Raw genomic sequence first — 27,773 nt, 5'->3', positions numbered from 1 at the left:
GGGAGGGGCTGGCATCTGGTGTTAATACAAGGAGAAAGAAGCAAGGAGAGTGGTTTTCTACACAACCTTCTAGGAAGGAAGGAGGTAGGAATGGAGGTGGAGAAAGATGTTTTTCAGGAAAAGGCTGAGGGATGGTGCTAAGGCAGAGGTGCTTTTCTGAAAGCATCTATGAATCAGGGCTGAGTCAGTCTGTAGTTAGTAGAAGTTTTAGTATATTGGTTTCCTAAGCTATGTGGTATAAACTGATGAGGAAAGGGCGAGGTCTTCAGAAAAGTGTGCTTGTTTTTGTTGGTTAGATGAGAGAAGGTACACAGTGAGGCTGGAAGGTGTTGAGGGATAACTGGGAACTCTTCTGTGGTGCCTGTGAGTCCAGACTGAGCGATGAAGAGAAATTTGTAGGCAAAGTTCTTAAGGAGAATTCTGTAGGGAGAGCTGATGTGGCTGATGGTACAAGAAGTTGCAGAAGAACTTGAGGAATAACAAATGTGGGACGATTAGGATTTGTGCCATAATATGCTGTAGTTAGGCACTGAATAGCATGAGGATGCTGTAGGGGCATATAACTGTACATAACCAAAGAACCACAATACTGGCAGTGGTCTTCCTGTGCATCTCAGTAGCCCAGGAGTAACTCAAATCCTCTGATTCCCTGTGCTCGGAGGTGGATTTAGCAGATAGGCAGGAGGGGTGAGAACTGCAGCAGTTCTATGAGTCTTGGAAAACAAGTGACTGAGGAGAAGGGAAGTTCCTAAGCCTCTGAAAGAATATGAAATTGCTGATTCTCCTTCATAAGACTGACTCAAGTCTTCTTGAATTATTTGTAGACTATAGCTTGATGTACCAAAGGCAAAAAAAAGAGAAAGGGGAAAAACCAAAATCAGTGCAGTAGCACACTGCAAATGAGTTCACTGTGGGACTGCAGTTGACTTAATAGTATATAACGGCCCATAGTGCTCGAGTGACTTTGCTGTATTTGTGTGTCAGTTCAAGCTCACCGTGTTGAGTAAGAGATTTACTAGCAAGAAAGTATAATAAATGCTTTTTCTTTGAAATATTCCCTGGTACTTGTGGGAGAAACGTGGCCTAGCTTGTGCTCTGCCGTGTTGTGGTAGGATGTGCAGGCAGATCAGCATCCCTCAAGCTGGCTAATATCCTCACCAAGTTAAAAGTGACTTGAGGTATCTCCCCTAGCTTTTCCAAAGAGGAGCTCAGAGGGTGATTTTATGGGCACTAGGATAGGGTGGGTTTCCATCTCCTAGATGGTGGGAGGTGGTGAGATGTGCACTGTTTTTGTTGATCCTATGCACCAGGGAAGAAATCACAGAGCTCTCTAATGCCAAAGATGCCCTCATGTGTATGAACTACTACCATCCATCTTCTTAACTTATAGGGCTGTGTTATTTGTTGGTTTTTACTTAAAGATGTATTCGTGTGGACCACTGCAAATTAATATCTAAATTCTCACCCTTCCACTCTAAATCCATTCACTTGTATTTCTTGGATGTATAGCAGCAGCTAATTCATTAGTGTCGTTATAAAAATAATTGCACTGCTGGCATTAGTGCAGAGAGTGCAAGTCTTGTTGAAGGCCCATGGTGCAGGGTTATACATAGACATGCACAGAGGTAGAACTGCTCTGATCTACAGGCTCTTGGCTGTGAGAGCAAAGTTCCTAAAATCACTCTCATATGGAGCATTCTATTTTTGCAACTCAGCCCAGACTTAGCTCTTTCAGCTTGCCTTTTTCCAGTGAACTCTTTGGATATTCAGCTGAATTAAATTGTCACAGCTGACTCCAGGTTCTTCATTTTCACTAATTACCAGAATTGGCAATTTCCTTCTGACATCAGCATGGGCGTTGCCCAAAGAGTGACTAAATGGCACCCTCAGGATTCAGCCCTTCTTAGATTTTAGGAGTTTTTTTTTTTTATTTTGTCTTCCTTTGGTGAGGGTGTGGGAGACTGTTTGATAGAAAACTTTCTGACTCAGCTCTCTTTGGTTTTGTTTTTCTTTCCACGAAAGGTAACAGATGTTCATTGTGACGTGAATGTAATTTCAGTACCTGCAGAGGAGAAATGACGACCGGAGCCACCCGAGCTTAAAGGTTAGTTTATTTCAAATGATTTTGACGTCAATAGGCAACGATATATATAGCAAAATATTTTTCCTCCTTACCACAGCGCCTTTAAAAGGATATCTTTGTTGTGTTAGTTGCCATAGCAGTGACTAGCATGGTTATATATACATGTGTGTATATGTATGAGGAGGGATTCCCCAACCCCAGGGCTGATTGTGTTGGCTTCTGTGTGCTTCTGTGGTTGTATTTCCTCTTCCTTCCCTTGCTTCACATGCTCCAAGGCTCTGAGGCAGCCTGTGAAATATTTCCCAGTTGGGAAATGAGTATTTTTGGTCAAGCACCTTGAAGCGTGAGCCTTGCTGGGCTTCTAATTGGAGGATATCTCAGAAAGCAGGTTGCAGGCTTCTGTGCTGGTGTCAGGGTAGTTTGTGAGGAGGGCAGATGATGGAGATTTGCAAGATGATGTGGTTCAGAAGTAAACTAGGAGGCCATTGGTAAATGCGTTGTTTATTATGTAGACTGCTTTGCATGTGTCCAGATTGTGATGAAAGGCCTTTGCAATATTTAGCTGATCCTCACCTTAGAATAGATTTTATCTCTGTGCTCGTGTTTCAAAAATGTTCTTCCCTTTCAGCAACATTCTGTCATAGTCCAGAGATCTTCCTGCTGGTGCTTTCTCTCATCTTCCTTCCCTGCTTTTTTCCCTTATGGTCTGTCGTGAGCACTGTGCTTTGCTAACAGAGGGACTTTGATCCAGATCTGAAATGGCCCCTGAATGCGGAAGCCAAACGTCCGTGAAAGATTTCTTGATCTCCTTTTGACCAAGTTGTCATCTAAATCTGAGCCCTCTTCTATTCTTGAGTTGTACTGTATATGCACTGGCCCCTGCATGCTAAATGAGCCTATCAAGTGCTACAGTTATGTCTGTGATGTGCTCTTCAGTGTCTGTAGCAGTCTCACCTTCTCCTATCCTGCGGTCAGGCAGCTGCAAAATGTGAGCTGGTAATGGTAGGAAAGAAGTGACTGCTTTCCTTTATTCTCCAAATATTGTTTGCTTCACAAGCATCACCAAACCTCAGGATGGTCCTAGATGTGGTGGAGATGTGGGCTTCCTCCTCACTGCTTTCAGTAAGGGGGAGTGGAAAAAGGTTACTGCTATCTGAGAATAAATGGGAGAGCCTCTCCAAACTGTGTACAAATCTCGTGTCAAACTGGACTTGACAGAATGTTGGTGAAGGAAGCGCATGTATATACAGCACTGCCTTAAAGAGCAGGAAGTGCTGAGTGAACACCTGAACCAGACTGAGATGGTGTTGTTGTTGGTTTTTTTTTGTTCAAACTCATGCTTTCCTATGATATATCTTTCTCAGTGATTTTTTTTTTCTTATGTTGAGACTTTTTTTCCACTTTCACCTATGCCTCTGCATCAGTGCAGCCAGCTGAAATCCAGCTTCATCTCTTTTTGCCTGTTTGTTACCAACGTGTGAGATGTTGGAATGAGGACTTGGCTGGCTATTGTGTTGATGACAAATGAAAGAGAAGCAAACACAGCTTGCTTGTCTGCAGCTACAGTGGTTCAGCAGGGCTGGCAGTAGTAAAGACATGTTATTTGTTGATAAAACATGCAACACCAAGCTCTGAGAAGAAGCTGAGATGGACGCTATCTCAGTGTGATCGTCTGCCTGTCATGCCTGCATGAAATCTCAGCTTACTGTGCTGACTTAACCTATAGGAGTTGAGATTGGGCATGGTTTCAGGTGGGTTAGATCAACAGAGACACTGTAAGTGCACGTTGTTACTTTCTCCTCACTACTTGTCATGCCCCTTGTAGAAGTGATGTGTATACGCATATACACTCATGCTTTGGCTGCCTAGCATGCATGCTTCCGTGTTTTAGCCTTTATATACCTAATATATATGTGTGTATCTAGGTAAAGAGCCTTATATGAGAATGAAGGCAGTATGTCCCAGTGCATGTGGCAGACGGTTAAGCTTCAGTCCCGCTCTGCCAGTTCCTTGTGGGCTCATCTCGCCAGTGTTATATCACTTCTTTCCCTTTGTGTAATTCCTGCTGACACTGCAGGCTCTTTGTGCTTCAAGTGTCTGTCTTTGCATTGAATATCCCTGGTAAACTGTGCTGTGCCATACTGCAGCCCCTTCAGGGCAGGATGCTGAGGGTTTTTATTCTGGGTGATGGGGGAGATTGTCCCTTGTAGCACATATATGTTCCAAGAAGGGATGACAGAGTTTGATGTGGTGTCCCAGCTGTGCACGTGTGTGAATGATGAGGTTATTGGATGGGAATGAGAGTAACAGTGACAAATTTGAGGATGTCCCCAAGTGTGATGTGAGCATGGGACCCGACGAGAAGGCAGTGAGGAAACCTCCATGGAGAAAGCATCTTAATTCACATCTCTGCCCCACTGCTTGTGCATACAAAGAGAGCTGCTCCAACAAAGCTCTGTGGGAAGGGGTGCTGGAAAGCAGAATGTATCAAATTCTCGTAATTACGGTGGTAGCTAGAATAGTAAGAGACAGAGTTTGGACCATAAAGCTGGCAGCCTAAATAGCCAAGAGGCGCGGGACAGTGAGGAACGTGGAGTTGTGGAGGCGAGACGTGACTTTCCTAGGTTACATGGTGGGGTAGCAGGGTAGCCAAGAACAGTGGCCTGACTCCCTAGCCACTATCTTTGCAACACGACCACACTCCCCTCAGTAATAAGAGCCATGCTGAATCTTTGACAAGAGCCAGCTTGGCTCTGCTTTGAGTGGTCACCATTTTTGAGGTTTTCTAGAGGGGGGGAAAAAATACCAGTTCAACAGTAAATAAACCCATTCTTTTCTAGTTTTACACAGCAGCAGAAGTACTAGAAGTGCTAATGTTGGGAAACCAAAAGTATTGTTGGCTTTTTTCATTGCCCTAAACCTATCAGGAGGTGGAATATCTCAGCTTTTATCTTTCAGGAGAAATGTCTTTTCTGAAGTTGTCACCTCTATTTTTGAAGTATCTTGGATGTTGGGTGCTTGTCCAAGACTTCTTGAGGTTTGCTTACTATAGACATCATGGGCGGGGATGCAGGACTGTAGCAAACCTGGCTCCTCAACAGTGTGAAAGATTGCTTTGATAAGTCAAAGCCCTGCAGTAAGTAGTCTTCATCTCATCAATTCATGCATTTGGATTTAATGAAATGATTTATTAATTGCACACAAGTGACCTCTCCCTTAAAAATATAGCCACCCACCCTCAAGTACTTTGCATGACAGTAAGTAAATTGGTGTGGAGTTTATGAACATGAGGGATGCTGGTCCAGGCTTGAAACAGCAGAGTCCAGTTAATTTTGAGAGCTGGATCTCCACAAAATGTTCACAGCAAAGCCCCAAACTAGGTGCAATAAACCTAACGCCAGCCAAGTTTGTAAACCTGGGCTGAATTGCAGGAAAGCTTTGGGCCAGGTTTTGAAGAAGCCGTGGGCCAGGTTTCCAGTTAGCTTGAAGCCACTTTACAAAATAAATAAATAAAAAAGGATTCTGATCAGCTTTTGATTGTCCCAAGGGCTATTCTTCAAGGGCTTTCCACCAGCCAGGATTTGAGCTCACTGCTGCCAAATCCCAGACCTACTGGGGGCTGAGTGGTGGCTGTGTCCAGAGGCAAGTCTTGGTCATGTCTGCCCCCGAACCACATAGGACCCATGCCCCAGGAACGTGCTCACAGCCCGGGCAGACAGCTTCCCCTATAGATTAAGGTGGTTTCATTTTCATCGGGTTTCAGCACTTGGCCTTTTGGGCTGGATTTCATGCCAAGTTTTCCAATCCAAGAGGCCCGCAGGGCTTGTGGACATGCAAAACCACCAATGTAACGAAAATTGGTTTAAAATTGATTTAGTTTGGAAAAAAAAAAATAAAAAAAATCCAAGCCACCATGTGGAAACATTTAGAAGAGTCAGTTACCAAGTTTAGCTAAATGGAAGTAAATGCATTTAAATATGTCCATACAGAGCACTGAAGAAAGTAAATCTATTTACCATGAATTTTAATTAAACCAACCAAGTACTGGTTTAATAACCACCAGTGAGTGAAATTTGCCAAAGGACTGATATCCCTGCTTGACTCCCTGAAATGCAGTCTTCCAGTTACCTTTGTAAGCTTTCCTGGACACTTAATTTTTCTTTAGGGCATTGGTGTTTAGGTCCAGAGCCTTGAAGGCACTTATTAATATGACTAAACACTGATGATTTTAAGAAGATCTGATCCCTTTGAGAATCTTGGCTTGTACACCTCATTCCTACTAGCCTGGAGGGAGGATTCTACTCTTCTTGGTCAGCTGAATAATTTTGGCTGAGTTGTGGGATCCTAAATGACTTAAGTACGGGAACAATTAATAGTATTTTTTGGGAATCAAGTCTATGGAGTGTTGTCGCTGAAATCCCAAACTCCCTGGTTCTCCCAGAGTAAAGTTAGCTTGCAGTATGAGGGGGGTGAAATAAGACCTGCTGAAGTCAAAGCAGCCCATTGAGCTGAGCAGAGCCCTTCATTTGGCCTGCTTCTGTGTAGCCTGGGTAATTGCCAGTTGAACAATCAGAGGGTCCTTGCACTAGGTTTGGTCGAATGCGATAGCCATTCACGAGGTCCCAGGTAGAGCCTTCCTGACAGCAGCATGGACGCTTGCTGAGTTCTCATTACAGAAACCAGCGGTATCAATGGTCTTCGTCCTGCAGTCGTTTCAGGTTTCTTTTAATCTGTTTGGTTTTTTTTTTATTTTATTTTGTTGTGTTTGGGGTTGTTTTCCTCCATTGGCGTGGTGTGTGGAGCACAGGGTGCCTCTGCTCCCCGTCCCACCCACCCGAGTGCGCGGCTACACCCATAAACACAGCGACCTCAGAAGTGACGTGATCAAAAGGTTTCAGATGGGCTCTGTGTGTTATGAAATGATTTGAGGCTCAAAGCCCAAAGGGGGAACTCCATCATGAATTCTCCATGTATAACTACTTTGGGAAAAGGGATTAAAGTGGGACAGAGCCTCTCTCTTTTTTCCTTCCTCCTCCATGGCCCCTTTCAGAAAATTAGGGGGCCCCTTTCCAAGGAGAAACTGTTGAAAATTGCGCACTGCTTTCCCTTCCCCTTCCTTCTGAACATAGCCAGAACAGCAATATACATTTCTGAGGTTTGGCAGCAGCATCTGAAAGCATGTTTTTTGCCAGAGAAGGACTGCCTGATGGGGCCGAAGTGCATGTGGGTTGGGGGACACTTGGGGAAGGCACGGCACGGCACCTGTGCCCTCTCCTTCTGCCACTACTATTAAGGATGTTATTTTCACTGTTTCCCCAAGGGTGCCTGATTATCTGGTTTATCTTCGTTCTCTGGGCTGTATCATCGGCCGCTGGAACGAGACCCGTCGGCTGAGAGTTGTGCCTGAACTTTGGTTTCATAACAACAGCAGAGACAGTTGTTCTTGCGACAGACCTCTCTTGGACTGAACAGAAAACATGTACGGCCCATGTGCAGTCCATACAGCCGAGAAATACAACGTTAGCTCGGCTGGTCCAGAGCTAGCAGTGATCTTGGTTTATTTTATACTTTCACCCACTGTAATGTTGCTGCCTTTCTCCTTCCAGCCCCGTTCCTATCCATCTCTCATATTACGTGGCCCCAGCACCATTTGCTTGCTAAGGAAAGGGTTGCTGTGGTTCTTGTTGCAGCAATGTCTAAGCTTCTATCTCATCCTCTAGCATTAACACAGGTTTTTAGCTTAATGTGGAATCTGGTGATGTCATCTCTTAGGACACGGGGGAAGTACTTTCCATTTTGTTTCAGAATTTTCATGGAAAGAATTGAAAAGTTTGGGGGGAAGAGGGGAGTAAGAGTTTTGCCCAATGAATGCTAAAAACAGAGTACTTTCATGGTTATGAAACTGGGAAGATTTTCCTGTGTTTTCTCTTCTGCTCCTTTCTTTCCTTTACAAGCAGATGGGAGAGCAGAACCAATTGAAGAGGTGTTTCTTCCTTCACAAGGGGTGCAGAATGTCAGCCCACCAATGGAACTTTGTGTTGAGCATTTTGTTAGAGTTAGAAACAAAAAGGATATTTTATTAGAAAGAAACCTTTACTAGAAACAAAAATTCAGGCTAGTTCTCATCATTGACTTTTAATTTATGTGCACAAACCTGTCTTTTCAGTCTGTGTTTTGAACAGCATCTAGTGCATGGAGGCTACAGATATGCCTTATGCCTCTGAGTGCTGGAGCAACAAGAATAACATCCTTCAGTGTTTGCTTATGAATATTTCCTTATTGCCCACTGCCATTATAGTACACAAATACGTGCCATTAGTTAGTCACCCTCTTCAACCTGAGATGCAAGGAGGCATTACTGCACCGGTGATCTGTTGCCCTGTGGTTAAACTCTGTGAAAGTTCCTTCTTCAGCCCAAGGCTGAAGAAGCCCAAGGCTAAGAAAGCTATTCCTACTGCCTCTGAAGTTCAAGCCCCGATCAGAGGAGCTGCAGCCTTCAGCGTGGGAGAGGAGAGAGGGGCTGCTGTTGTTCATGGCTGTGTTTGTGCATGGCCGGGTTCCACTTTGGCAGACAGGAGAGGCTGCAGCCTGAAAGCCGTGGGCCGATAAGTGGCTTTTGAGAGATAAGATATGAAAGACTCTGTAATTCTGGATGAGAGTGTTGAGTAGTTTATATGTGTAAGTCCAGATGTTCAGTAAAAGGAGCTGTTCCAGCCCTTCAGCTGTGTACGCCTGCTTGCACGTGTATGGTCTGGTGTGCTCATGGCCCTGGGCGAGTGACAGTCCCAGGAAGCAGTGAACAAGGCACTGGGACTCAGGGGAGATGGGGGGTTAATATTCAGCTGTGTAGCCTCTTGGTTTTTCCTCTGACTCCCACCTCAGGAATGAGCAAGGCAGAAAATGCCTCTCTGCTTGCATCTGATGGGTCTAAGGTGAAAACAGACTCTGAAAGGTAAAAAGAGGGATTGTTTCTGTCTCTAGTGTCTGCACTGGGAGCGTAGTTTGTCTTGAGATTTGAGGATACGGTTTGCTTATTGACAAAGCTATGCAAGTACACCTAGTCCAGAAAATGCTTTTCTTGTGAAGAGCAGGCTTCTGTCCAGAACAGCTGCATCAGTTAACTGCTCTTCAATGTGAATCATAGCGGAACAAGCGCTGTGTTTAGCTAGGAGTGTGTCTTATCAGCAGCCTGTGTCTCAAACATGCAGCTACAGGGTGAGTACTGTTTTATGAAGAGGTCGGGCTTAGGGCCAGATTCCCAGCATCTGTCAACTGAGGGCAGCTTCCCTAAAACTGATGTGGCTTTATCGATTTAAATTGGGTGGAAATTTAGCCCTAGATACTCAGTCTGTAAGCAAGTGAACTATCAATGTCCTGAATTTTTCCAAGCATACACATAATTTTTTATCATCAGCAAGAATACTGCAGACAAGTGAACAGATATGAGTTGGATTTTTCTCTGGGCTCTGTGAGTTTTGGGGTAGATAAGTTGGCTCATCAAACATGAACTTGCTTAGTTGATGCTTGAATAGAAACAGGTGAACGTGCGTCTTTAGTGGAGCACTTTCAAAACCAACTTTCTGTGATTTATGTCTTTGCCTCTCTGGAGATGAACTGTGTGTGGGGCCCTCTGCTATTTTGATCATAAAGCATCGGCAGGTTTCTTAAGTGTTCTCAGGAGGATGTATCACAGGCCTGAGGAATGTAAATGAAGTGATGAGGACCCCTCTGCCATGTGGGATGTGCTCTGGAAAGACCCTTCAGAGCCTCATATGCTGTCTGCACTTCTGCTCTCCCCATCATCAGGATGGTGACTCTGGCAGAGGGCTATGGCAGGCAGTGATGGGGGGCAGCCTCAAGTTAAAACCAGGGCAGTTGGTGTGTTGGAGATGTATGTGTTGTGGCTAATGTTTGCCAGTGGGAAAGCCCTCTTGAAAGCCAAAGAGGGAGTGGTGGTCATCTGCTATCACAGTGTAGGACAGGCTAAGTAAGGAAGGACAATACCCACAGGGTGGGAGAAAGACTAATGTAATGTAAAGGGCTCTCTCTGAGTCTGCACTTCAGGTATAAACACACGTAGCTTAGTGGGAAGCGAGTTCCTCACTGGCCTTCTAATTGTGGTCCAATCCAACTTCCAAGTACAGAAGTGACCTGGTCAGTGGCAGCGTGACCAGATCAAGGTGCTCTGTAGGCATGACCTAGATACGCTGCTTACCTTGCCAAATCCTCCTATTCCACTGCAGGCTTTCAAATGTCACCAGCAGGTCCTGCTGGACACAGTTGCAGAGGATCATGATCACAGTGCTCTTCTGTTCCACATTACGGCCTGGAATCCGCCTCTGTTGCCATTAGCACACATTCTTAGTTCTGATTCACAGTGGCATCTCTCTCTGCTTCTTATTCATTACCCAAGCATCTTGGCTAGCAGGGGCCTGTTAGTGGCTTTGGCCATTTGGAACAAATGGTGGAATTTTATGGTAAACCCAGAGACACTTTATGGAGGTGTAATATCTTGGTTTTGGTTTCCATCACATTTTTATAGCGCAGAGGCCAAAAACACATCAAAGAAGCAAGTCTGGCAGAGAGCACCAACCCCAAATTCATTACACTCCAATTAGGCTGTTAAGAGAAGATAAAAGAAGCAGCAAAACTGTATGTCCTCCTCAACTGCTGTTTGCTGAGGTTCCTTCTCTCTTTTGTGGTGTGGGTCCCCAGGCATCTTAGTCCACCAGCAGCAGTAGTGTTGTGTGCCTGGGGACAGCCAAGACATCCTTTTCATTAAAGCTATATTGGATCAAAGGGCTTTGGCCAGTCCATGTGAAAGAACAAAGGGGTTTTTTTGTGGATCTCCCTCTGTTACTGACCACTTTTTCACCATTTCACTTTATTGTTCTCTTCTGTGTGGTTTGTAACCAGATTGAACTGCAGATATGTTTCTTGGATGTAGGTTCCTTTCTGCAAAGTGTGAAGGCCACCACATCAGGGAGCTGAGGAAATGGGTCTGGCCTCAACCATGCCCTTTGCTTGGGGGTCTCTCTAGCTTTTGGGATCATTCCTGTGGAAACAGAAAGGAAGCAACAGTTACAAAGCAATAGGTATCAAGAAAGAAAATCTGCAGCTTAGTTGTAATTTGACTATTTGAGGGATAAAATGCTGTGTTTCAGTTGTCAATGGCTTGTTAAAACAGCAAGCATCTCTAGATTTTTGTGCTGTTGCTTCCCATGTTTCTGAGTGCAGAAGCTAACAGGAACAATTGGGAATTTGCCGTGGTGAAAACTGCTGTGGCATTTAGCTACTGGCAGAAGAAGTTATAAGTTAATCTATTCTATATTTACCAACACTTTATTTGTGGTCTAAATGGCTAAATAACTGTTTAGTCTTGTAGAGAGAATCAAAACAACTTTTCAAACCAACAAACAAAAATCACATATTCTAACTGATGCTCAATGTTGTTGTTGAAAGCGGTGATGCTTTTTTCCACATCCTGAAATGTCAGAATATGGTCAGTCAGAAACATTGAGGGATTTCCCTCTCTGATTCATACCCAAACAGCTTCAGGAGTGATTCCTCCTGCTTAGAATACCTGATAAAATCTGTGGACAGTTCTTGACAGCTTTATGAATAACACTAGGTCTATCCTCAAGTGGGTCAAGCTTTGATGGATAAAAAATGTTTCTGCTAGTCGCTATGTGTTCCAACTGCTCTTTCATGGAAAGTGGACCATATTGCAATAGGGTGGTTTATGGCAATGTCCAGGAAGTCCAAAACTTGGATAGGACAGTCAGGAACACAAGCTCACTATTGACTCTTGAGAAGGTGCTGCATGTAATTGGTATATCCAGATAAAACTCAGTCCTAACTGTGAAGGCAGCCTTCTCCTTCACACAGCCTTGTGGTCACGGAGTGGAAATCATCAGCTGGGTCTGCTACAGCCATGTTCTGTTCTGCATGTTTGCAATCACTGTAGCTTTAGGATGCATCATTGCACAAGTCAACCACCCTGTTCCGATGCAGCCTAAAAACGTCTATCTGAGGTTCAGCCTTCTAGGGACAGCCTGCTCTTTCTGAACGCTATATGACAAAAGATACAAAGACCCAGCACGTGAATGAAACACCCTGGGTGACAGTTCTCTTAAGGACTGAGACTACTGACAGTTTGTCACATCTCACTAAACAAAGAAAGTGTCTCATTCTCCTCTCTAGCTGTAGTCTTAATGGCTAAAGCTGGCTTTGTCTTCACTGGGAGAAAATGCTAGGCTTTCAGGTATTAAACAAACAGATGTAATTCTAGGGAGCTCATAGAAATCCTATTTTACACCTAATTTTCCTAATCAAGATAGTGCTGCCATTAGACTGGTTTGTGAGCTCATCTGGAAAAGTATAAATCATCCTGTTCTCCCAGGTCATTTATTTGGTCTCAGTCATGCTAACGCACCTTCATCAACCTAAAGTAATTCTTGTTGGTATTTTTTTTCCTAGTAAAGATCAGTGTCTTTTATCCCACTGTCCGGAGATCACAGCCAAAGAGACCTGGGGACAGGCAGGTGTTCCTTCTCCCTGCAGAGCTGTGTAGTTTGTTCTTCTGCATGGCTCTAGCTTTGTAGGAGAACCTGGGTCTGGTTCCGGTCATCAATAAGAAGGGAAAACTCCACCCTGCTGCACAACCCTTCCCTGACCCCAGATAGCAGAGAGCAATCAGAGTCTTGGGTGAGCCACCACTGAGAGGCCCCTCTCAGCCTTTTGCTGAGGAGGAAACTGCTGCGGGCAGGAAGCCTCAAAGGGATCCTTCAGCATAGCCCCCAAAGAGTTTCCCAAGCTGTTATGTTTATGCTCACCGCAAAGCCACAAGGAAGGACAACTTTTCAGATGCTTTCAATTCAACACGCTCTGGCCCAAACCACTCTCCCTTCATCTATTTTTTGCAGGGGAACATTGAGCTGGGATGCCTGCTACAGTATTGCATGTGCAGGGCTGGCCTCCATGACAGGGCCGAGGCTGGAGGAGGACACCCTAGAGCTTCTGACCCATTCTGAGGAAGGAGCAGTATATGCACACTGTGCCCAAACTGCTGGGATGCAATCCTAGGTTTCATATTGGGTTGGGACCCAAGTGCACAAGCACTCCTTCAGCATCATTGTTGTGCATGGAAAGAAAAGCTGGTGTGAAAGGCCACCAGAATGTGCATCATTGCATGGCCTTTCCCCATCACTTGGTCTCTGGATCTGTGAAGGCTTGAAGCATAACCTCATCCAGAAAATAATTTTCTCTCCTTCTCCATTACCATTTTTGACTTGGAAGGTTTTTAGGAGGTTTTTAACTTCTTTTCTGTCTTAAAAGCTGGTCTCCCTCAACACACACAAATGATCAATAAAACAACTTCCAGAAGAAATTTGGTTTTGGCTGGGAGTAGCATTCAAAAGCTTTCCCTGTGGAGGAAGATTCCTACAGAAGGTTTTTCAGCTCTTCTGCCAGGAACTGTGGTTCTTTGGGCCTGCTTGAGTGACCCAGCAGTTGGCAAAGTGGCTTTCTGTACTCTCTGCTCAATCTATGTCACCATTTTCCAGTTAACAGTCATCCAGCACTCCAGGAAAGTGTTGTCAGCTGGGTTAAAGCAGTGTCAGGAACTGAGAACAACTCCGTGTTGGTAAGGCATTTCGAAATCAGTGCCTCATATGGTGGTAGTCAGAAGCTTCATGATGGGTCCTGGATGCAGCCCTTCTTCCACTGCACGTTTCTGGTAGTAGCCACGGTGCTGCTGTTCAGGTGAGAGTTACCAGATCACCTCCTACTGCACCAAAAGCCAGAGATTCAGCCTCAGCAATGCAGTTATTAAGCAGGTGGATGTCTTGCTTCTTCCCATTTGTAATGTCTACGCTAGAATATTTTATTAATGAAATCACTGATGTTTATTACCTACTAAATTATCTCGCGCTCCAACAATCTCTGAGGGTTATTACCACAAAGACTTGCACAACAGATGTTAAAAGCCATCAGTTTAAATCAACATATACTTTTATTAAAAACAAAACGGAATGTTTTTTTTCTAATCCCTGCATTCCAGTTGCTAAAGCTGAGCTAATCTTCTGGAGGAGCTAATGGATATTGTTAATAGCTGGATTGAATTTATAAAGAGCTAGAAGAGAACAAACAGGAGAGCAGAGACAATCTACAGCAGCAGCAATGAGGGCAATCAGTTGTGCTTCACTAGCAGTTCTTTGTGCCAGCTGTTTCATCCAGTCAAGATGATGCACAAGATGAAGTTGGATATTTGTAATTATTCCTTGCATTTCCTTTCTTCTGACTCAGGATCTGAAATGTAAAGGGTTTAAGCAACTGTAATGTTGTCAACGCATGTTTGTTTCCAGCTGTTTCTTACTCCTAGTCATTTGCTACAGTAGACTAAAAAGGCTATTGTTTGTGGTCAGTTTATTGCAACAAGATATGTCTGTAAAGGTGACTGAAGAGCTGTTATTTCCAGCCTAAGCTTCCTTCCCCCCCGTTCTCCCCCTGCATACTCACCTGCATCTAGATGTGGAGTTCTCAATACAGAGGAGACATAGACCTGTTGGACCATGTCCAAAGGAGGGCCTCAAAAATGATCCAAGGGATGGAGCAGCTACCCTGCAAGGACAGGCTGAGAGCCGGATCTGTTCAGGCTGGAGAAGAAAATGCTGCTGGGTGATCTGTTAGCAGCCTTTCAGTATCTAAAGGGAGGCCGTAAGAAAGAACTGGACAGGCTCTTTAGCAGGGTCTTTTGTGATAAAAGAAGGGGAAAGGGTTTTAAACTAGAAGATGAGAGATTTAGATTGACTATGAGGAAGAAGGTGGTTTGGTTTGTTTGTTTTACAATAAGGGTGATGAGGCACTGGCACGAGTTGCCCAGAGAGGTGGTGAAAGCCCCATCCTTGGTGAAATTCAAGGTGAGGCTGGATGGGGCTCTGAGCACCTGATGTAGTGTAGGTGTCTCTTCATTGCAGGGGAGTTGGACCAAATGGCCTCCAAGAGTCCCTTCCAACTCAACGTGATTCTGTGACATTGAGCTAAATCTAAGCAAGAGCAAATAACCTAGGCTTAAGTCTCCTTAATGATGGCTGAGGTTGACAGATTTACTTAACTGCTGAAATGACAGGGGGAGCAGGTAAAAAGGTTTGAATCACGATTGCATCAAGCAAGTCTTGTGGTCATTAATGAACCCTAAGAAAATAGCAGTACCCTACCAAATTGAAATAGTCTCACACTGGTTGCATATAACCCATGCTACTGTGCATACTGAAACGAGATAAGCAGGGCAGCAAGAATCATGCACTTGCTTATTGATTTCCACAAAGCCTGGGCTTCCAGTTTAGACTTACTTGTATGTGTGACTTTCTTAGAATACCTCCTGTGAGTTGACATATCTCCAGCTGATCTAAACTCAGGAACCAATTATAACATGAGGACTTCAGTGGAAAATTGTGTAATAAAACACATCTTGTGACATTTCATCAGGTACAAGGGAAGGACTTTCTCCAAGAGACGATTTTCCTTAAGTGTTTTTTTTCTCCTCTTTGGTTAATTTTGTTTTAAGACCTGCCGTGAGTCATGTCCATCGTAGTGGATTAGGAATGGTGCCTTTGGCATGTTTTAGATTACTCGGTTTGGAAATAACAACGTTATGGTTTCTGCAAACGGAGTAAACTGAAGATGTGCAGAGCACTCATTCCTAGAGCTTCAGAGCACCCCCAAGGGATAGTCCCTGATTTCAACACAGAGGGAAGGCCATCTGCAGCAAGGGTGTTCACCCCATCCCTGCACACAGCTGTAACAATCTCCCTTACCTGGCTGCAGTGTTTGTGTTGGGCATCTAATCCACCTCTAAAGGACCTCCTTGGGTGTCTTCACCTTTCTTTGGTGAATAACCGGGAGCCCCTGGCTTCCCATCCTTTCTTTCCCTTCCTTAGAAGCACAGAGGCTGATGTCACTCTCTCAACAGATCCGCGGGAGGTTCTCTCTGGGATTTTCCTCCCTGGGATAACGCATGGTGTTTACTGTCTATTGGCTTTCCGGTGGTCTCCCATCCTCCAGCACAGGGGAGTCACGAGGTCTTCCCCCAACACCCCCCCGCCTCATGCTCTGTGGTATCTGTTGTTTTCCAAGCGCTGGAATCTCTGTCCCCGTTACGTAGCCCCAAACCTGACCTTGTCGGAGACCACACACGGGTGTCTCTGGATGAGAGGGGAATGTATGGAATGTTTTTCAATGAGCAGTTTATGAAATTCCTTTCCTATATGTTTCGGAAATTCTTTAAGTTAAAGAGCGCAAACATTTCTCCAAGGAAACAAGAGTTTGCAGCAGCTCGAATGCAGGCACTTGTTTTTAAAAAACACTCTATACTAGAGGGGGAAGGGGGGAAGCAATGGGGTGGAAAAGATAAAAAGAAAGGAGGAGATGTAAACAAGGAAGCCTAACTCCCCGCTCTGAGTATGCAGCAGTAGTGAGGCTGTGGGCCTCTGTGGACCAGCAGCAGGCTGAGTCCTCTTAGTGGGGCTAACAGCTGCCAGAGGGGACAGATAGGAAGCAGAAAGGCCAGTGCCCATTGTGGAGCTGCCTGAGACAGGATAAGGCAGAGCCGAGAGCACAGGAATGCGCTACCTCCAAAGACATCTCCTGAAGAGAAAATTGAGTGGCTCTTGGGTTTCTCTTCCCTCTGAGAATGCTTTCTGTGTTGAAAATAACGAGATCAAGTGCTTAAACAAAGCTTGCCAGAGGAGACCAAAGGACATCTTCTGGTTTCCTCTTGCATTTGACTGAAGGACAGTGGAGGAGAGGGAGGACTTCGGCCAGGCTGCAGGGTGGGTAGGAGGTGGAAGTCGCCCCGCTCTGCTTGGGTGTGTGCTCCAAGCACTGAGTTATTGTGCGATAAGGTGGTACCACCTCTTCCTCCCTTTGTGTTTTTGGAAGAAAACGATGTTGCTGTCGCATGACTGAAGGGCCTTGATTTTGGTGGGCACGCTGAAGGAGAGCCGGGCAAATGCTGGTGAGAGGTAAAGGTGGAGATGCCTTTTGAGGCTGAGGTGCTCTAGGGCATGTTCCGAAGTAGAATTATTAATTCTGAAAACTCAGTGGTTTCCAGGGACTGAGAACCTTTGTCTGGGACTCGCATACCTCAGTCCCACTTTAAGTGCCTAGGTCCCTTTTTGGATCTGGGCCTAATCTGCTAACTCAAACCCAGCTTGCATGCGTCAGAACTGTAAGCCAATATAGAGTTGGCAGGAAATGGCTTTCCTATCCTGTGAACATTTTCAGTAATTTTTTTTTTTTTAACTGAACCTGTGTTTTAAACTTGGGCCAACAGCCAAAATTTAAAAAATTTCACAAAGTGAAAACCCGGGTTTTGAATATATATTTTTTTCCTCTAGCATCAGCTAAAACATTTGATTTTGATATCGACTTCTTCATATTTTAGTCTTTTACTGCTAGTGGCTTAATTTTAAAAACAAACTCGGAGTTTAAAACTGGAGGAGTTGGTTGAAGTACATCCCCCATCAGAAGTCTTGGGTTTGATGGATTGACACATTCTGATCTGAAAAGCTTTTCATCAGAAACAACCATATGCCGATTAGCTACAGCTGTTGGCATCGGATGGTAGTGGTCTGTATTAAATAACTATGTTGGTGTAATGGGACAGATGAAAAACACAACAGCTGGCACACACAGGCTGTCTCACCAGAGACACCACCTCACAGGCACAGAAGATGATTTTTCTTCTAATTAGGCACAGTTCCTTGATTGGTGAAGAGGAAGTGCTATGACTTGTAGCATCGTGGCCATGAGAATGTTTGGAAGTGGGATCTTCCACCATTGCAGGCCATTTGAACAATAGATCTGTAACAATATCATTTAACAATTTGCTTGGAGAAGTCCTAAACCTTTGAAGTTACTGGAAATAAAGCTATTTGACTTCAGTATGGCCAGGACTTCTCCCACCATATTTAGTTTTGAATTTTATTTTTTTGTGCCTTCTTTTATGTTGCCCTTTGTGCCTGGCACTAGTTCTCCTTGGTTCTGATCCAAAGACCATTGGAATCAATTGAAGTCATTCCATCACCCTCAGTGGGCTTTGGAGCAAATCCCTTGCACACTAAACAATCTCTATCTCATCTTTCAAGTACTTCCTGCAAAATATGCTTCTTTCACAAAGCTCTTAAGCACAGCTGATCCTGTGTAACATTTTTATTGCTTCATGATAGACTTTCAGCCAGTAAACTGTATTTGGGTCAGTTAAAGGCTAAACAAGATCCACCAATCAGGTTTGATCAGTGTTTGCTCTGTATGAGCCACCGAGCAAGAAAATACACTGTTTACTAATACTGAGGATGTGTAAAAGACTAAGAATTCCGTTTAGAAACAGGTCTTGTGTCATAACTATTTCACTGTCACCTAATAATCTCAGAGTGATTTGTAGTATCTTTTCAGACAGTTATGAGAATGTTTTGGAAATAAGGTAGGGAGTTGTAACAAAAATGTGTGTATCTTTTCAATATTTTGCTGGTTCCAGTTGCCAATAATTAAAGTGCAATTTAAAAAGTACTGTGGGGAGAGAAATCCCCCCCAAAGTCAGATCCATGCTCTAACATTATACCCGGTGTTGTTTTCCCTTTGATGGGCAGTGAGTGCTGTTGGCTGGCCGTAGGGCAGCTTTCACTTGTCACCTACTGGCTGGATGGGCAGACCTGTTCAGGTTGTTTTAATAGAGTTTTCCACCATCTCTTTTCTATTCTGTTTTCTCTCTTTTCTACCTCCATCTTTGCTTCATCTCGGACGCAATATCTGTGACCTCTTTGTTCCCCCTGCTTCCTGTTCCTCCCATCTCTATGATGACATTAGTATTACATTAATGTTTCCTGACCCCAAAATGCCTTTTGGATGGATGACATACGAGTGTGAAGTAATAGACAGCACCTGCCCTGAAAAGACTAGAAATGGGGAGAAGATGCATCAGATTCAAAAAGGTGCCTGTTTTAGATGAATAACAGATTGAGTAGAGGGAGAAGCCAAAATACCAGGAGCACTTTCTTTCCTTAGCACGAGAGCTAAACTGTGTTGTGCTATTGTTTTCTCAGTTCCCTTGTTTTACTGTGAGCCAAGTGATAGTTCACCTTACTGTGCTGGGTGGAAATATGAATTTAAGGGGTTCTTATCCCCAAAGCCACCATCTTGCATCTTCACAGTGTGTGGGACGCTCATGGATCTTGTAGTCCTACTTTGAGTAGCTGGAGGTCTGGTTAAGTGAATCACAGCCACTGCGTTGCAGGGCAGTCTGCAGGAATGTGAAAGAGTGGGTAAACTTGGATTAATTGTTCCTCCAAACAAAACCGTGGGCATCTGTTGAAGAGAAGGTGGCAAGGGAACATGCGGAGAGTGATGGTTGTTTGCACTAAGAAGCAGAACTGTTGGGAAGACATGCAGGAATGACTGGATGCTATAAAGAGGGTGACCACGTGTTCAGAAGTAATGGAAGTGGCAGAAAACAGGCAGTGTTTGGAATCATGGTGAAATTAAGTTCCAAGAACAAAGTGGAACATCCTGGAATTATTGAAATGAAATATCATAACTGATCTAGCTAGAATATGCTGGCTTACAAAGTGCTTCAAGATTTAGCACTTCTCCACTGACAAAGAGAATCAGAGATATTGTAAAACAAAAAACTCAGAGAATAACATCATCTTTAAGGTGACAGTCTTTGCTGTCACCCACTTCCTCCCATCTGAACATCAGACCTATGGGCATTTCCAGGGGAAGAAAGGCAATGGAAGGGCTCTGTTCAGACTTGCCTCTCCTCCCCAGCCTCAATGCTTTCAGATTCAGACTGCTGTATCTTGAGGACAACCTATGTCACAGCAGTGAAGTTAAGAACCTATAGTGACTTCCACCCAGTTGTCACTGCAGTTTTCCAAACAGCAACAAAAAAGTACAGGACAGGAACCTCAAACTATCTAGGAGTGTTAAGCACAACTTCACTTTGAAGCCATCTGTCAAACATGTGGCTTCAGAAGAAAAACTTACCAAGAGAGAATGTAGAGGAACTCAAAGTTTTTTGTTGGTTTTCATTTTTTTCTGTCCATTATTTCTCCTCCTTTCTTTCATCTGGCTAGGATTAAATATTTTGTTTTTCTCTTCTACATGCATCAACTTGTCACTGCAGGACTGCATTGTTCATACACAGCTGAAAAAAAATAAGTTACCCTTGTTCAAGTGGAACCTCAGCTGCATTGAGGTAGAAACTGCTCAGGATTGAAGTAGAGGTATGTCACTGAGTTCCAGGCAGGGGAGAACTCAGATGGTTTCTCTCCAAGGGGAAAAGATAAAATGGTGGTTCAGTTCCATAATGCTGAGGGTAAGTTCAGGGAAGAGTTAGAAAGCAGAGAAAGGAAATTTCACTAGCTCATTCAAGTTTGACTTATTAAAAAATCGTGGGAATCAAGACTAGAAAAGAAAACCTATTGTGTTAAGTCATCTTATCCAATCCCTGCAACCAACCAGTGTAGGCATCCTCCCATGGGCTTTCCAAGCAAGTTTAACCCTTGGAGAATAATGAATGACTATTGCTGAAGTACAAAATCAGGCTGGCTTCTGGTTTCCACCAGAAAAGCCATCTTTTTCTCTTTCTGGTCCATACCTCTTCTGTCATTCACACCCTGCTCAGACCTCCCAGACAAATATCCTCTTCCAACTTGAAAAGCAGGTCAAAAATGGCAGTAACAGGAAGGACAGCGATTTAGGAGTAGGCTCAGAAATGGGTGGTCAGATAAGTTGTTAATCCCTTGAAAGAAAGGTTTCTTGCTTTTCCTGCAATAAAAAAAAAAGTCTTCTTCCTGCCCCCCTACCTGCCTTTACAAACACTTTAGCAAAGATGATGATTTACTAGTTGTTATCTAACTTGGAGCTGTCAGTTTCCTGAGGACAAAGGCCCAGTGCACAGTATGACAATAAGGTCTTACATTTAACCACAGAATTCCTTGACACTGCAGTGTTCCAGCACAGCAGGCTGGAAAATGTGTTGCAGCTTCGTACAAATTGAGAAGGAAAAAAAATGAGAAAAAAAAGATGGGAGAATGTAATGAATTAAATATGGAAATGAATAATACACTCAAGTGCAATCTCCTCTGTGTCAACTTGATATTCAATTCCATTTATTTCATTTTGTCCCTGCATGATCGACTTGCAAGGTTGCACAGATTTATGTGTAACGTGGAACTGTTTTGTAGAGTTTATCTGGAAGAATGCTGGAGTCTTAGCTATGGAGCAAAGGAAAGGCTCATAAGTCTTGAGAGGCTTAAAAAGTAGCATAAGGGCAGAAGAAATAATGTGAAACTGCCATATTTTGCCAAGGTAGTTATAAGGATGTTCTAGTTGCCATTGAAATTGGTGCCTTTAGATTTTTGCGAGACCATTGGCTCAGATACAGGAGAGCTGCGGTTCCTCAGAACTGTTTCTTTGGACAGGCATTATTTAACTATCTGGGAGGGGTATCTAAATCACAAGTCAAAGTTTGGCAGCCTGGAAGAGTTTTGCAGGACAACATGAAGATCTGTGGTACAGAAGCCTTTAAGACTCTCATAATGGAGCTGTCCATCCCTACTCTCAGTAAGTGCATCTTACTGCTTTGGTATAAAGATGTGTAGGTTCATTTTTTCTCTTTTCCTAACACTCCTGTTATTTCTATTTGAGGTTTCCTTTTCTTTGATCCCTAAGGAATAGACTATGTATAGCCTATTATATAGTATTCCTATAGTAGGAATAGACTATGGTGAGCCTCTGTGTTTTTTCTCCTCTGATATAGATAGGCTGCAGATTCCTATAGCCTATAGATAGGCTGCAATTTAATTCTTGGGAGCTGCGACAGAGTGAATGTCTTACAATGTATATTGATCCAAAAGTAGGTTACCTTAAGATGGTGAGTTACCATGCATTTACTGCTTCACAATAACTGTCCAAGGATGTGCTCTTAAACCCAAGCAGTTCCATGTCATCAGAGCTGCCAGAGTGCTATAATGTCCATTTGCATGTGACAAATTCGAAATGGCTTGTGATTTCATTACATCTCTAATGTGAAACTAACTATACGTGCAACTAGGAAGTCATATCCTGCTTCATTCAAAGTTGCATTTGTCTAACATTAGCCTGAAGACTTTCTGAATCTTTGTCTTTGGCTGAGAGACTGGTTGGCTTGTTAAGACATCTTTTCTACATGAAAGTACTTATATTTAAAAGTACACAGTCACATTTTGACTGAACTCAAATAAAAGCTTTCACTCACTGCTTTTTAGAACTTGTTACCTCTCTCAAGATCATTTTTGTGGCTTTACTTTGAACTCTAAGACATCCGTGAGACATCTTGCTTGAATTTGGAATGAAGATACAATTCTTTTAATTATTTTAGTAGTGACTGACCGGGGACAGAAGCACTTCCCTGTTTCAAAAAATTCCTTTTTGTACACCTATGAATAATGTTAGATATTAAACTATTGCCCTGAAATCTCATTTGCTAATTTGGCTCCTTTTTACTTTCTTTATGCTGTTTGTTGACCCTGTGCTTTTCAAGATAGAGGTTTTTACCCTGAGAGTAAGCCTTTCAAGCTTCAGCCAGATTTTCCTCCTCACAGTGCCATCTTTTCTTCACTGAGGAAGCTGAAGTTAACAAAGCTCTTAGTTTGGATTTCTCTGTTAGGGGCAGGAGATGAATAGGGTTGAATCTCAGCCTTCATTGCCGTCTGTGATTCATTTCACATGCATTCAGTGAAATGCACGTGTTAGGTTGTGGTAATTAAAGCAAGGTAATTCACATATCCCCCTGATTCAACTTGTCCTCTTTGTTCTTTCTCCTATCTTAGTTATCTGTATGTCACCTGCAAATATTGTCACAGGTTTTCTATTCTCTACATTGTTGTTGAAAGTGCTAAACACCATTGGACTAACAACCGCTTCCCTAAAGCTTCTTGCTAATAATAATCCCATTTGTATATTGCCCCTCCCAGTAATGACTGCATTATTTGTAGCTGAGATCTGTCACTGAAATGTTTTGGTACGTCTAATATGCCTTACTATTTCCACACAGTGCTAAGTATTTGTTTCTTAACTAAGATCTCATGAGATATTAAATTATATGGCCTGCAGAAAAACAAATATACTCTGCCTGTACCTCTGCTGCTATCAGATAGAGCTTTGTCCAAACAAAGGTATCAGTCTGTGCTTCCCCTGAGCACCAGAGCAGTTTTGCATCTCTATAGATCTAATTCTAAAATGCGTTTAATTTACTGGCAATTGGGGTTTAGCGGAAGACCCATCAGAAATATGTGGAGCTCAAATTTACTGCCTCTAGTCCCATTGGGAGATGTTGGCATTTGTGTCTGGTTGTTGTTGGCCAGCATCTCTATAGTTATCCATATCTTGCATTTCAAAAAACATGACCCTTTCTTTGAGGAGGTATCACATTTCCTTGAACTCAAAATCTATGCTTCTCTCTTGTGGTCTTGAAAACTTCAGCCCACACTTCAAATGCTTGTAAGTGTGATCTGCTGTGTTCCCCAATTCTGAGGGATTAGGTTTATTTACTTCCAGATAGTGCAGAATTTGGTTGGCAGTTGATGACCTGGAAGGACAGCTTCCTCCTTCTAATCAGTTCTGGATGTATTTTCTCTCCTCTAGAGACAGTGCTCTTCTCCAGTGTGGTGCTGTGGCAGTAAGGTGTTATTCATATGTCATGTTTTTCATGTGTTGCTCCTGGAACCCATGTACTCATTTTCTCTGGGTTAGTCTTCCTTACTGTGTCATATTTAATTTCTTTTGCTAAGGGCCTTGAAGCAGGGACCTGTGATTTCTTTTTGCCTTTTTTTTTTTTTTCTCCTCTCTGTAATTGTAAAGGCCTGCAAAGTCACAGACCTCCTTAGCGCTGAATAAATAATAAACAATGCTTTTGCTCTTCGTTCCAAAAACTTACTCTGCAGATTCTTAAGAGGGAGCATGGTGTCAATGCAATCGCAAAAGTGCACATCATCACCAGATGGGAATCAATACAAGGCATCACTGTAAAAGTCCACATGGTAGCACTTGTCAGTAATTCTCCTCCAGTCTGTCAGCACAGTACTCCATCATACAAACAGGAGGAGCATGTTGTGGGTTTGTATATTTGACCCTCTCTGGGGACATCACTAATATAAAAAGCATTGCCACCAGAGGCTTCTTTTGCACTGAACAAAAGGAAATGCGTTTTCCTTCATTCTCTCTTGAGCGTGTGGAAGCCCAGATTCAAAGAGCTGAGCCATGCTCTTCTTTTGTAGATAGCAGCATTGCAGGAGCCAGTGGCATCTGTGGTAACACTCCTGAAGTCTGGCCTAGACCAGACTCTTGTTTCACATCAGCCGCATCAGTGATCCATTTTAATGCTGAGTCTGCAAATCCAGGCAGTAAAGCAAAGGAATGATGATGTCCACCCATTGGACCTTCAGGCCTTTCATGAAGCTCCCGGACTCCACCACTTGGAGGAGGAATAACTATATAGTGGTCTATTGAGCCACAGCATGACTATAAGTATGTAGCTATATGTGAGCTTGCAATGGATGTCCTTGAAGAATGTGATGGCGGCAGTAGGGCCGCAACTCATTAGTCAGCCATCTTTATTTCTTTGTTTCCAGTGGGAGCTCTCCACAAGATGGCAATGTAACACCACGCATTCTGTCCTCTGGAAGACGTCCTCTGCTTGGGGCTTCCTTCATTCCAAGAATGGTGCCATTGGGTATCTACACCCGTTGCATGTGGAAGTGCAAGCCCAGCTTGGGTTGAGGTGAATGCAGATAGTCTGTCTGGTGGCTTTCTGCCAAGGTGACATCAAGTCTTCAGAGAGAGAGCAAAGTCCAATGATGTGGCTTTGCCACTCCTGGTTGGCCGTGGGAAAAGACCTGCCATGACCATATGGAGACACCAGGCATGGAGCAGCATAGAGGTGCTCTCTAGGGAAAACTGTAGTATTTTAAGATATAGACTCTGTTATCTTTGTAATACTGAATTGTACTTTATTGAACAAATAATCTTACTGCAGTATACGGAATATCTGTGAAGCACAAGGCCACCACGACGTGAATGAACTTGCCAAAAAGTCTGTGTTGTCTTATACTGCTTCCTGTTAACTTAAAAGCAGCTGGGAAAGATGCTAGCTGAAAATGAGATGTGATCATCAATAAGTTGTTTTTATCTATTTAAACCTAGCAACAATAACAAAAAAAGTGCAAACGAAAGATGCATAACACTAGCTTCCTTCTGTAACACAGGCCAGGATTTTGTGAATTATCCCCAGATTTCAGTCACTTCCCCTATGGCTTCTGTTCTGTCTCTTACAATAAATATTTGCTCGCCAACTTCTTTGAACAGCGAAAGCAAGCCAAGCCAGTCCTGGAAGGGGCTGAGCTGTGTTTGTTGTACTATGTTTTGGGAAGCCCTTTTTTGATATGTGTTGATATACTTTACCCCCTTAATTCTCTTTATCCTTTTGGGGGATCTCTGCTTGCCCTTTAGTTGATTCCTTGAGGAATGCTCCTAGAAAATCTAAGGCAGTCAAGGGCAGAAGTAAGAATGATGAGTAAGCAGCTCTTCATCTGTTCAGAGAAAGGACTGTGTCAGAAACTGAACTGTCTTGTTGTCACTATGAAGTTGTGTTGTCTTCCGAAGTACCAGGTGTTGGTCATGGCTGGAAAGAGGAGAGCAGATTAAATGGATCCAATGGACTGATCTGGTATGGCAAGCTTTAAGCTCTTTGAAGCCTATGAGGACATTTCCATTTCCAAACCACAAATTATTTCCAGAAACTGGGAAACAAGAGGAGGGGAACAAGAGGAAGGAAAACTTGCACATGGCAAGCTCAACAGACAAAAAAAATCCTTTACAATGAAGTCATTGGACAGAAAGTAAACTGCCCACAAGCCCTTTTACCAGAAGAGTTTGGATCAAGAGTCCAGTGAATAAGGGGATTATATGTAACACATACGTATGAAGTGTCGGGGCAATAAAGAGGAATTGTCTATATGTTGGTCTCAAAACTTCCACTGAACCCTTCAGTGCGCGAGTCAGTCACAGAGAAGATCAGTGTATGTGGTCCTTGTTCCAGAGCCAGGTTAAAGGAAAGGTGGAACTTTTCACAGAAAATAGTTAAAACTTTGCTTTATCAGGCTTGCTTTTTGCTAAACTTTGCTTATCTTGTGCAATGGTTCCTGGCTCCTTCATACGGCCTTCACCTTTGAATACTATTGATTAACTAGTACCTGGTTTGCCATATGATCCGAGTTTCTCTTACATCTTTCTCTTCTTTATCTACTGGAGTTGACTCTTTTAACCCTTTGACTGGGAACTTTGTCACTTACCTGATGACTGGCAGCTGTTCTGTACAGCTTTATGTCGAGGAAGCAAGTGAGAGACTGAAGATTCTCAAAGTAAAAGCCAAACTCCTTTAAACTGTTAAAGCTCTGAATTCTTTGTCTTGCAGTAGCATCTAGAAGGCGTGTTTCAGCTAGGAGGGTGGGCCTGCTGTGCAAGGCACAGGACCAGCACGTAACCAGAGGGCTGCTCCTGCCCTAAAGAACTTGCAGCCTCAATAGAAAACAGAAAGAATGAGAGGCACAAAGAAAAGAGAGGACTTGGCCAAGATGATTGAGCAGTAAATCAGTGGCAGGACTTTGAAGAGTTCCCTTGAGTCCTAATCTGGTGACCTTTCTAGTGGGGCAAGCTGCCTCTGGCTTTTCACTGAAGTGTGCAAAGCATTGGCTTTTAATTTGCAAATAGATTAGAGCATACAGCATCACATGCCAAAAACTTCAGCGGGAAGTTAATGTTGCCTAATGGTGTCTTGTATTGTTCCAGAATGCATGAAGGATTAATCCTGAGCAGGAAGTGAGAAATTAATGCTAATTTAAACTTCTGAAAAGTAGGAAATATACAGGTACGATCAAAATAACCTTAGCTCTGTCCTCTTCCAGCGTTGTCACTATGCATGTTCAGATACACAGAATCTCATAGAAATTCAAGAAATGAGGCACATGAAAACAATAAGTGTAATACATTTTCTCTGAGCATATCCCATCAGGACAAATGGGGCAGGCAGCAGAATGCTCATTCCCATTAAGATCTGAGAATGGCAGATTTGATGCCCTTGAGTCTTGAGGTGCGTGTGCTCCTCTGTGTCACCTCTTGCGAGGGCAATCTAGTTCTGAAATTCATCCTTTGGCTCAGCCTGTGGGGTGTTTCATCCCAAAGGAACTCTGAGCTCATAAATGTTTTGATGCTGGCCGCTGGTCTTTTAGTGGTGAGGCCAGAGCATCCGTGGTGGAATGTGATTTCCATTTCAGATGGCCATAATCTCAAAACAGTTTCACGTGGTGCCCGACCATGGTTTCTCAGATGGTGTTGACAATTGTCTGGACATTGCTCTCAGTTATGTGGCCTGATTTTGGGGTGGTCCTATGTAGAGTCAGGAGTTGGACTCCTTATGAATCCCTTCCAACGCAGGGGATTCTGGGATTGTATGTTATTTTTTCTTCATAGTCATTTTCTATAAGTCCATAGATTTTAAGACTGGGAAGATATTGCTAGACTGTCTGACCTCATCTATACCAACCTTCAAACTTCTGATTCAGCTGTACTGAGCCAAATACTCTGAAACTGT

General features: G+C 43.4%; 1 long non-coding RNA gene across 1 annotated transcript; it reads left to right on the top strand.

Annotated features, from left to right (window-relative positions):
• Positions 1 to 27,773, top strand: LOC125694602 (uncharacterized). Its single transcript, XR_007377620.1, has 3 exons — positions 1 to 84; positions 2,023 to 2,104; positions 24,757 to 27,773. It is a non-coding gene; the product is annotated as an uncharacterized LOC125694602 (long non-coding RNA).

The sequence above is a fragment of the Lagopus muta genome, chromosome 6 (genome assembly GCF_023343835.1).
Source record: "Lagopus muta isolate bLagMut1 chromosome 6, bLagMut1 primary, whole genome shotgun sequence".
NCBI classification, from domain to species: domain Eukaryota; kingdom Metazoa; phylum Chordata; class Aves; order Galliformes; family Phasianidae; genus Lagopus; species Lagopus muta.
Note: the sequence above shows the minus strand (reverse complement) of the source record. Positions and strands in the feature narration are given on the sequence as shown.